This window comes from Geotrypetes seraphini, chromosome 4 (genome assembly GCF_902459505.1).
Source record: "Geotrypetes seraphini chromosome 4, aGeoSer1.1, whole genome shotgun sequence".
NCBI lineage: Eukaryota > Metazoa > Chordata > Amphibia > Gymnophiona > Dermophiidae > Geotrypetes > Geotrypetes seraphini.
In genome coordinates this window covers 19,120,001-19,132,177 of record NC_047087.1, presented here as the reverse complement: position 1 = coordinate 19,132,177, position 12,177 = coordinate 19,120,001, and positions in this window count along the sequence as shown.

The following is a 12,177-nucleotide window of genomic DNA, read 5'->3' as shown; positions in this document are numbered from 1 at the left end:
GTAGCATTTACCAAACAAGCTTCAAATAACCACTTGGCGAAAAGGTATAATTTAGTTTCCCAGCTGAGCAGCCCGCCGGGGGGGGGGGGGGGATGGAAAGAAAGGAGCTGCTGTCTTTCTTTAACACAAAGTGGATAAATCTCCACCCATGCACTTTGCATGTTTCTGGGGCCATAAATACGGAAGGGAGCTGGTAATATGTTTTCTGAAGCCTGAGCTAATGGTGTTCAGGGGCTCCTAGAAATCCCTGCTGCATGGGGCCGTGATGAATGGCTGGGGCTCCATCCAGTGGCTGGCTGCAAGCAGGTGTAATTTAATGCATCTGGGCTGCCGGCTGCCAATGAATCACCGCAGCAACCCGGGAAGAAAATAAACACGGCTGCCGCCACTGCAGAGGACAAATATTCGGTTAAGAGACGGCCATACATCCACTTTATTACGGGCTCATAAATGTTTAATTTTCATTATTTTAGTAAATCTTCTTTTGGAGACCGAGAAAGAGCAATGGCTTAAGTCTGCAGATGTGCTCTGGAGCTTGCTGCGGGGGGAGGGGGGTGGGAAGGGGGGGGGGTTTTGCTTCTTCCAAGTGCTCAGTTCTCTAAAGTTGTGCACCGCGATGGGAATCCAGCTTCGATTTTCACATTTGTCATAGAGAGGTGGCCGGGCCCTGGGCAGATTTACAGCAGGGAAAGCTTCACAAAGTCAGGCTGTCGGCGAAAGCGTTAGGAGGGAAACATTGGGATAAGTGAGAAAGTGATTCTGAGTACAGGGATGGAAGATACGGAAACAGGAGAGGGGGATGAAATGATCATTTGGAAAGGGAGACACAGTTTGAGCCGGAATAAAGAGAGGCTGATGCTTAAAACAACCAACCGCTCTTAAGAAGCGACCCTATCCCTAATGTTTTTTCCCCTCTCTTTCCATTTCCTTTCAACCCCCTTCTTTTTTTTTTTTTCAATTATTTATTTACCTTTTTTTATTTATTTTCTTATCTCTAACATTGTAACTTCACCCCACTCCTCCCTTTTAATCATCACTTTCAAGTTCGTTTTCAATGTTCACTCCCTTTTCTCTCCATAGACATTACTTTTAAGTACCATTTTTATCTCTATTTTAGTATTTTATTGTAAACCGACTAGATACTCGTTGATGGTCGGTATGTTAAAAATCAATAAACTTGAAACTTGAATTTCCCCGGACATGTCCTCGCGGCTTTTCAAAACCCAGCACTTTGTCCGGGTTGTGAAAAGCTTGGAACAAATCACCGTCGGGCAGGAGATGGATGCCATGCGATGATGTCACATGTACACGCGCATGTGCGCGATGTCATCGTGTCGTCTCCGCGCACGCATGGATGCCCTCCTGTCCGACGGACGGACGGACTTGCCCCCACACACCCCTACCCCGTGCGCCTCTCCTCCTCACCGGTACCGCTACTCCTTCCCCTTACCTCTCCTTCTGCAGCATGCTCCCCCACCGGCAGTAATAGGGGGCTCAGGACCGCGACTGGAAGACATACGCACATGTGTGGACATTGCTAAAATATGGAGCTTCCTTTCTGAGCACGCTGCCAAGACCAATCCATGCCCTCATCACCTATCACCTGGATTACTGCAATGTGCTTCTCAAGGGTCTCCTGCTAACCCATCTCCCCACCCCCTTCAATCTGTTTAGAATTCTGCTGCGTGCCTTGTATTCTGCCAGGGTCGTTAAGCTCATGTTACCCCTCTCCTCGTTGCTTCATTGGCTCTCTGTCCCCTTCTGCATACAGTTCAAAGTCCTCTTACTGACCTACAGGTGTACCCACTCTGCAGATCTTCAATATTTCTCCTCTATTACCTCTCCCTACACCACAGGTGTCAAAGTCCCTCCTCGAGGGCCACAATCCAGTCGGATTTTCAGGATTTCCCCAATGAATATGCATGAGATCTATTTGCATGCACTGCTTTCATTGTATGCTACTAGATCTCATGCATATTCATTGGGGAAAATCCTGAAAACCCGACTGGATTGCGGCCCTCGAGAAGGGACTTTGACACCCCTGCTTTACACCCTGTCCCAGGAACTCTGTTCTTTGGGTAAGTCTCTTTTGTTTGTACCTAGGGTTACCAGAAGTCCGGATTTCCTCAGACATGACTTCCTTTTTGAGGGCATGTCCGGGGATCCGGACTCCAGACGGCTTTTCAAAACCCGGCACTTTATCCGGATTTTGAAAAGCTTCCCGTCAAAATCGCCTCAGGAAGGAGCATCCGCACATGTGCAGATGCCATCTGGGGTTGTGGCTGGGGTGTGAAACAGGGTGTAACACAGGCAAAGCTGGGCAAGCCTTCAGGCATGACCATGGGTCCAGATTTTCCTTTGGGAAACTCTGGTAGCCCTATCTGTACCTTTCTCCTCTACTGTCTACTCCCAACTCCGCTTCTTCTGCCTTGCTGCAACATACAACTGGAACAACCTGCCTGAGTCAATACACCAGGCTCCGTCTCTGGCGGTATTTAAATCCAGACTCAAAGCCACTTTTTCAAAACTACGTTTAGGTCCTAACGCTTCCAACTTGTAACACACTATTTCAGTTTCTCATTCTCCAGATATCATTCCAAACCAATTCATCCATTCCTATGTTTAATAGTGAGAAAGAGAGATGTGTGGAAGGGGAGGAAAGTAAAATGGAGTGCAGTTTTGAGTGGGTTTTTTTTTTTCATGTTTCTGTACATTTTTGGAAATATTCCCTCAGAGCCGCAGATTCTGCTGAAAATACACAGAGACTGATTTGTGTATAAACCATGTACCAGTGACTTCTCAATAGCATGGCCTACTTCCCGCAGAACCCTGAATCGGATGGTGCTAAATCTCCCAACCACAAAAAATCTTCGCTATAAATGAGTTTTCCACTCCGTGCTCACCTTTCTCGGAGTCAAAACTTGGAATGGCCTGACAGAAAAGACCAGAACTGAACCTTGCCACATCATCTTCCGAAGAAAACTGAAAACCCATCTGTTCGATACTTAATCTCCTTTACCCTCTCCTCTCTCCCTTTCCTCTTCCTCCACTCTCCCCTCTTTTTCTCTCCCCTACCTCTCCCTCCTACTTATCCACCTCCTCTCTCTCCCTCCTCTTTCTCTCCCCTCTTACCTCTCTTTACAGTTGGTTTGAGCCTGTATAGGTATGAGCGACGCACAAATAAAAGATTAGATTAGATTAGAAATATTTTCCAGAGGTGACCTGGAAAATGTTACAAAGCTGAGTATTCCAACACAATGTTAAAGACCTAGAGGATGTGTTTTCACGCTCTATTTTTTTTTTTTTCTCTCTCTCTCTCTCTTGAGGTTTTCAGGGATAGAAGGGTTTGGAAAAGTTTGAAGTTGCCAGGAAACCAAAGCAAGGCATGGAGAAAATTCCGGCGAGATATTGTGAGGACTGAAGTCATCCCATTCTAGTTCATTAGAAGGTGCTGTGGCCCAAAGGTTGGTGAGAGGCCAGAAAGCAATCAATGTGGCCATCATGAATTAATTGATTAGCAAATTAACCAGCTGGAGGACTAAAGTATAAGTAATATAGTCTCATGGAAACAATAGTTGTGTGGTGTTTGCTTCTTAATGTATATAAATCAAAGTTTTATTTTAAATAGACACTAGCATGTAATATCAGCTGCTATCAGATATGGACGTACACAAGCAGATAGATAGATTAAAAACTGACAAATCTCTGGGCCCAGACGGAATCCACCCTAGCGTATTGAAAGAACTAAAGGAGGAAATAGCAGAACTACTACAGCAGGTTTGTAATCTATCCCTGAAAACAGGCGTGATCCCGGAGGATTGGAAGATAGCTAATGTTACGCCTATCTTTTAAAAAGGATCGAGAGGTGACCCAGGGAACTACAGATCAGTAAATTTGACCGGTTCCAGGGAAGATGGCGGAAGCATTGATAAAAGACAGCATCGATGAGCATCTAGAAAGGAATAAATTGTTGAAAATCATTACTTGTTCTATTTAAATTAATCCTTCGTTTTAGAACTAATTTTACTTTCTTTCTACAATCTTATCTTAACAATATTATTATTATTACCCTTCCCTTATGTGTTCTCCCTACATGTTTCTTTAACCTTTATTTACATTGTAATTTCTTACCCATCCTTTCCTTCTGTTTCCAGTCTTGTAAAATTTTGTCAATAGTCTGTTTTAGTCTCATTTATTGTATTATCCCTTTTACATTGTAATTTTATCGAAATGTACATCGCTTAGAATTTAGATTAAGCGATTAATCAAATCCTCATTAAACTTGAAACTTGAAAACAAGCCAACATGGCTTCTGCAAGAGAAGATCATGCCTAATGATTTATTGCACTTCTTCGAAGGAATTAATAAACGGATGGACAAAGGGGACACCATAGACATCGTATACTTAGATTTCTAAAAAGCCTTTGACAAGGTACCCCATGAATGCCTACTACGGAAACTGAAGAACCATGGGGTGGAAGGAGAAGTACATAGATGGATCAAAAATTGGTTGGCGGGTAGAAAGCAAAGGGTAGGAGTGAAGGGCCACTACTCGGACTGGAGGAGGGTCACGAGTGGTGTTCTGCAGGGGTCGGTACTTGGACTTCTGTTGTTCAATGTATTTATAAATGATCTAGAAACAGGGATGAAGTGCAAAGTAATAAAATTCGCAGATGACACCAAACTATTTAGTGGAGTTAGGACTAAAGAGGACTGCGAAGATTTACAAAGAGACCTGAACAAACTAGGAGAGTGGGTGACGAGATGGCAGATGAAATTCAATGTAGATAAATGTACAGTCTTGCATGTAGGACACAGAAACCCGAGGTACAACTACACGATGGGAGGGCTGGTGATGGGTGAAAGTACCCAAGAAAAGGACTTGGGGGTAATAGTGGACAAGACAATGAAGCCGTCGGCACAGTGCGCAGCGGCCTCTAAGAAGGCGAATAGAATGCTAGGTACTATCAAGAAAGGTATTACAACCAGAACGAAAGAAGTTATCCTGCCGTTGTATCAGGTTAGGGTGCGCCCGCATCTGGAGTACTGCATCCAATAGTGGTCGCCGTACCTTAAGAAGGATATGGCAATACTTGAGAGGGTTCAGAAAAGAGCGACACGATTGATAAAAGGTATGGAAAACCTTTCATATGCTGAAAGATTAGAGAAACTGGGGCTCTTTTCCCTAGAGAAGCGGAGACTTAGAGGGGACATGATAGAGACTTACAAGATCATGAAGGGCATAGAGAAAGTGGAGAGGGACAGATTCTTCGAATTTTCAAAAACTACAAGAACGAGAGGGCATTCGGAAAAATTAAGAGGGGACAGATTCAGAACCAATGCGAGGAAGTTCTTCTTCACCCAGAGGGTGGTGGACACCTGGAATGCGCTTCCAGAGGAAGTGATAGGACAGAGTACGGTTTTGGGGTTCAAGAAGGGGTTAGATAATTTCCTGAAGGAAAAGGGGATAGAAGGGTGTAGATAGAGGATACTATACAGGTCCTGGACCTGATGAACCAATTTAAAAAAATTGTTAGCTGCCTGGTTTAGCTAGGTGCACTGATCTAGGTACCTAACAGCAGGCGCTTTTTCATATAATCAGAGCCTAAGGGGCTCATAATCAAAACTTGAAAACATCCAAAAACCAGCCTAAATCGGCACTTGGACTCCTTTCGTTTATAATTCTTTATTGATTTTTAAACAAGAACAGTGTTATATAAATAAAAGAACAGTATATTATTGCATTCAGTCATAACAGTAAAATCTATATAGATAACAGAACTATCATTCAATAATTACATTATTTTGCATATAGTAATAACATAAGAACCAAGTAAATAATATAATATGAAACCAAGTTACCTAAAATATCATTATCAATATTTCCTCCCAACCCACCAACCCCCCACCCTCCCTGGATGTGTAAAGATAAATAAACCAAGAAAAAAGTAAGACAAAATACAGTATTATATTTGTACAAATGTAGTCAATGGGCACCAAATTTTGTTGAATATTCCATTAAGTCCCCTACACTCTGCATTAATTCGTTCATATTTGTACATAGTACACACATTCACCCACCAGAAAGAATAATTTATTCTATCATGATTCTTCCAATTACTTGTAATCAATTGAATGGCTATACCTGTAAGAATTAAAAATAGATGACTTTTATACTTATCTAAAGTGGGTTTAACATGTAAAATTGTTCCACAAATTATAGCCTCATATGTTAATGGAATATTTGAATCTAAAACTAGATTAATTTGTCCCCATATGGATTTCCAAAATATTAATATAAATGGACAAAAATACAACAGATGATCCACTTGGACTCCGAACATAAGAACATAAGAACAGCCATACTGGGTCAGACCAATGATCCATCAAGCCCAGTAGCCCGTTCTTACGGTGGCCAATCCAGGTCCCTAATACCTTGTCAAAATCCAAAGAGTGGCAACATTCCATAGAGAATCTCAAAGAGTAGCAAGATTCCGGAATCCCAGAGAATAAGAAGATTCTAGAACCCCAAAGAGTAGCAACATTCCATGCTACCCATCCAAGGCAAGCAGTGGCTTTCCCCTTGTCATTCTCAATAACAGACTATGGACTTTTCCTCCAGGAACTTGTCCAAACCTTTCTTAAAACCAGCTACGTTATCCGCTCTTACCACAACCTCTGGCAACGCGTTCCAGAGCTTAACTATTCTCTGAGTGAAAAAATATCTCCTCCTATTGGTTTTAAAAGTATCTCCCTGTAACTTCATCGAGTGTCCCGAAAAAATGGCCAGCGATCGCGCCAACGGTGCTGTTTCTATAATCACGGCTTCGTGAAAGGCAGGCGTTGGAAATGGAGGCCAGCGTTTTAAAGGCCTGCATTTCTGGTGCCTGCCTTTCACGTGAGTCGTGGCTACGGATGCGCTTTAAGTTGCTTAACGCCACCTCTGGCGTTAGCCAGGCCTACAGTGGCGCTACCTCTGTGGATGGGAGAATGGTGGACTGTTTTGGAGGCACCCTCCCCCTCCCTCTCACATTCAAAACTTTTTTTTTTTTTTTCATCATCACTTTAATGTAACTTTTCCCCTTCCCTCCTTGTTAACCTTACTTTTATGTCTGTTATTGTCAAATGTCTTTAATGTTCACTCTTCCCTTTACTCTTTCTCTTCTATCAATTTTATAATCTATAAATATAATTCTACCTTGATTTTAACTTTTATTGTAAACCGGCTAGATACTTGTTGATGGTTGGTATATTAAAAATTAATAAACTTGAAACTTGAAACCTCCATTTTTAATATCAGTTTTTAATTGGTTTTAAATGACGCAGTAAGCTACTGCGCCATTTAAAAACGCTAGCACAGTTACGTAACAGGAGGGCTTAGAATCGGGACCTTTGGGTAAATCTCTTCATGAAAAGGCAGTTAATAAATAATAATAACTTTATTTTTGTATACCGCAAGTACCACAAACAGTTCAGAGCGGTTTACAGGGGAAGAGACTGTGCATAGACAGCGATATTACAGAGAGTGGTTTCGAGTTACATTGGTGTTAGGGATGCAATAAATAGATATATCAAATTAAGCTGTGGGAAGCACATGCAAGTGCTTACCAAAGCTTTGTAAAAGGACTCCTTAGTGAGCAATAAATAAGAAGGGTATAGCGAAGGTAGAGAGGGACAGATTCTTCAGACTGGCGGGGGCAACAAAAACTAGAGGGCATTCAAAAAAAATTGAAGGGAGATAGGTTCAGAACAAACGCCAGGAAGTTCTTCTTCACTCAGAGGGTGGTGGACACCTGGAATGCGCTTCCAGAGGAGGTGGTTGAGCAGAGTACGATTTTGGGGTTCAAAATGGGACTGGACAAGTTCCTGAAGGAAAAGGGGATCCAGAGGTACAATTAGAGGGTTACTATACAGTACAAAATGCTTTAGAGTAATAGATCACTACAGGTCATTGACCTGGGGGGCGCTGCGGGAGCGGACTGCTGGGCATGATGGACCTATGGTCTGACTCGGCAAAGGCAATGCTTATGTGCTAACATAGGGACATAAGAATAGCCAATATCCTGCTTCCAAGACTGGCCTATCCAGGTCAGAAGGACCTGGCAGAAACCCAAATACTAGAACCATTCCAGAGCTGAAACTGTGATGTCATAATGATTCATTCCACCAATGCCTAAGAGCCAGCCTCATCGGTGATGTCACAATGGCTTGACTGTCCAATAACTAAGAACATAAGACTTGCCATACTGGGACGGTGTGAGGTCAAAAGCGCGCCGGGACAAAGGCGCGCGCCGCAGGAAATTACTGTTTTTAGGGCTCCAATGGGGGGGGCGTGGGGGGGGAACCCCCACTTTACTTAATAGAGATCGCACCGCATTGTGGGGGCGTTGTGGGTGGTTTGGGGGGTTGTAACCCCCCACATTTTACTGAAAACTTCACTTTTTCCCTGTTTTTAGGGAAAAAGTTAAGTTTACAGTAAAATGTGGAGGGTTACAACCCCCCAAATCCCCCACAACGCCGCCGCGATCTCTATTAAGTAAACTGGGGGGGCTCCCCAACAAAAACCCCGTCAGAGCCCCTAAAAACTGTAATTTTCTTTGGCGCGCGCCTCCGTCTTGCGCTCAGTTGTCGGCGCGCGCCTTTGTCTTTCACGGGGTTATCTATGAACCTACTGGGACAGACCAATGGTCCATCTAGCCCAGTAACCTGCTTCCAAGAGTAGCCGATCCAGGTCAGAACCTAAAAGAGTAGCACGATTCCACACTGCCAATCCCAAGGCAGGCAGTAGCTTTCCCCGTGTTTCCAAGCTTCTTTATAATTTTCTATCCCGCCCCTGGGAAAACCTTCAAGGCGGCTTACAATCTAAAACATAGTAATAAAATTAACAATACAATACACAAAGCAATCTGTACATACTGTATACATAAAGGGCTCCTTTTATGAAGGCGCATTAGGGCCTTAACGCGCAGAAAAGCGCGCGCTAAAATGCCGTGTGCGCTAGCCACTACCGCCTCCTCTAGAGCAGGTGGTGCGTGCGCTAAAAACGCTAGCGCACCTTCGTAAAAGGAGCCCAAAGTTTAAGGAAGAAAAACAAATTTGTTTACAAAAAAGAGGATACATTAGGGATATTTCTTTAGTTTTCACAGATGCCAATAGCGCTACCTGTTATACCTGAGAGTACACATCAGAAAAAAGAGAGGTCGTTAAATTTTCCTTAAACTGTCTCAGAAGATTTATTGGCTTTTCCTCCAGGAACTTGTCCAAACCTTTGCACAGCAAAATGAAATGGAATGACACAAATGATACTAATATGCATTTGTACATTGTTTTAGGTAAGTAGAGATACTAATGTTGCCCTTTAATTATCTGTTTCATTAAAGAACATACAGAGGCCTCTATATGACAGATTCATGAACTGTATGATCATGTCACACCCCTTCTAAAAAGTGCCCATTGGCTACCAATTCCACACAGGATGACTTATAAATTAGCACGATTGACATTTAAAATTTGGCAAACACGACAACCGAGGAACGCAGAGAGAGGGGGTGACATGATCGAGACATTCAAGTATCTCACGGGCCGCATCGAGGTGGAAGAAGATATCTTTTTTTTCAAGGGTCCCGCAGCAACAAGGGGGCATCTGTGGAAAATCAGGGGCGGGAAACTGCATGGGGACACCAGGAAATTCTTTTTCACTGAAAGGGTGGTTGATCGCTGGAATAGTCTTCCACTTCAGGTGATTGAGGCCAGCAGCGTGCCTGATTTTAAGGCCAAATGGGATAGACACTAGAGAATGACACGGTGAAAAAATTGGTCCCCGTCACCTCCCCGTCCCCGTCTCACCATCCTCTGCACCGCCCCGTCACCGCCATTCCCTTCACCGCCCCGTCACCGCCACTGCCACCCCATTCACCGCCCCGTCACCGCCACTGCAACCCCATTCACCGCCCCGTCACCGTCACCGCTGCATAAATAAAAGCCTCAAACGGGTACGATTTTATATACTTTTCTTTATTTACGTATAAAGGAAACATTCTTTAAAACTTTAAAACTTAGTTAAATATTAGTTAATAACTATACAAAACAAAACACGCAGAGAAAAAATTAATTAATATAAATTCTCAAAACTGACACATTTTGATCACTAAATTTAAAATAGTTATTTTTCATACAATTTTTCAATCACTAATCTTCCACCACCCCTGGGGCTAGCAATGCAAAAACAAACACGACATGTACTTTAAATGCTTACAATGTTAGCCTACATGGTAAGTAGACGCGGCCGCTGTACCTAATCGCGGCAAAGATCTCCCTGCCGTGATTAGCATAGTGACCGCGGCTACGGCTGCAAGTCTCCCCTCCCCCCCGCGATCACGGCAGGAGGGCACCCAACCCCTCCTGTAGACCCCCCCCAACGGCCCTCCCGACAATCGCAGCAGAAGGGTACCCAACCCCTCCTGCCAGTCCTCCCAATGGCCTCCCCTAAGATCGCCGGCAGGAGGGTACCCAACCCCTCCTGCTGGACCCCCCCCCCAACGAACCCTCCCACCCCGGAACCCCCTTAGTCTTACTTTCCAAGTTGGACCGGACGGCTCCTCACACGTATGGCCAGCAGGCTTGCCTCCGTCCAAATGAGGCGGGCCCGCCCCTACCCTGCCCAACCCACAGGACCTGATTGGTCTAGGCACCTAAAGCCACTCCCGCTATAGGAGGGGCCTTAGGTGCTTGGGCCAATCAGGCCCTAGGATCCTGTGGGTTAGGCAGGGGAGGGGAGGGGCGGGCCCGCGTCATTTGGACGGAGGCAGGCCTGCTGGCCAGACGAGCGAGGCGCTGTCCGGTCCAACTTGGAAAGTAAGACTAAGGGTAGTGTTTCGGGATGGCGGGGTTTGTTGGGGGAGGGTCCGGCAGGAGGGGTTGGGCACCCTCCTATTGGCGATATAGGGGGCCGTTGGGGGGGTCGGCAGGAGGGGTTGGGCACCCTCCTACCAGTGATCATAGGGGGGCTGTTGGGGAGCGGGCAGGAGGGGTTGGATATCCTCCTGCTGCGATCGTCGGGGGGGCTGTTGGGGTAGGCAGGAGGGGATGGGTACCCTCCTGCCGCGATCGTTGGGGAGGGCTGGTTCTGTCGGCATGAAGGGCTGAGCACCTTCCTGCCGGCGATCGTCGGGGGGGGGGGGGGGGGGGGTTCTATTGGCAGGAAGGGTTGATCTGACAAAAGAGGAGCACGGTGAAACACAGGTAAATAGCGGTTCCTAGAAGGGGGCACATTGGCCTGCGGGGACAAATCTTTTCACCGTTTTTGCGGGCGGTGAAAACTTTTGTCCCCGTGTCTGCGGTGATTTGGCTTTGGAGTCTCCATAACCCGCAGCCAAACCGCAGCCACGCCGCAGCTGCCTGCGGGGATCGCTCCCCGTGTCATTCTCTAATAGACACGTGGGATCTATTCACAGAGAAAGGTAGGGGAGGGTCATTGGGGTGGGCAGACTGGATGGGCCGTGGCCCTTATCTGCCGTCTATTTCTATGTTTCTAACCTATCTTCCTTGATAGACTGCTATTGCCCTATGCTCCTTTACGAACCCTTAGGGCTCCTTTTACGAAGACGCGTTAGCGGTTTAACGCACGTAATACCGCGTGCTAAACCGCCGGCCGAGCTAGGCACTACCGCCTCCTCGTGAGCAGGCGGTAGTTTTTCGGCTAGTGCGGGGGTGAACGCGTGATTAAAAGTCGCGCGCATTAAAGCCGCTACCGCGGCTTCGTAAAAGGAGCCCTTAGATCAGCGGAACAAAAATCTTTTGACAATTCCATCGTCGAAAATCATAAATACGAGAAGAACAGACATTTTCTCTATAACAGCTCCACAAATTTGGAATCGACTTCCGTCTTTCACAAGGGAAGAAAGACCATTAGATACATTTAAAACTGCTCTCAAAACATTTCTATTTAGGGCTCCTTTTACTAAGGCGCGCTAGCGTTTTTAGCGCACGCAGGAAATTACCGCGTGCTACACCGCACGCTACGCTTCTAGAGCTAACGCCAGCTCAATGCTGGCGTTAAGGTCTAGCGTGCGTGGCAATGGAGCACCTGTTTATTCTGCGCGGTAAAGCCCTAACGTGGCTTAGAAAAAGGAGCCCTTAATCATGCTTTTTCGCATTAAGTTCAGAAATGGTTGAAAT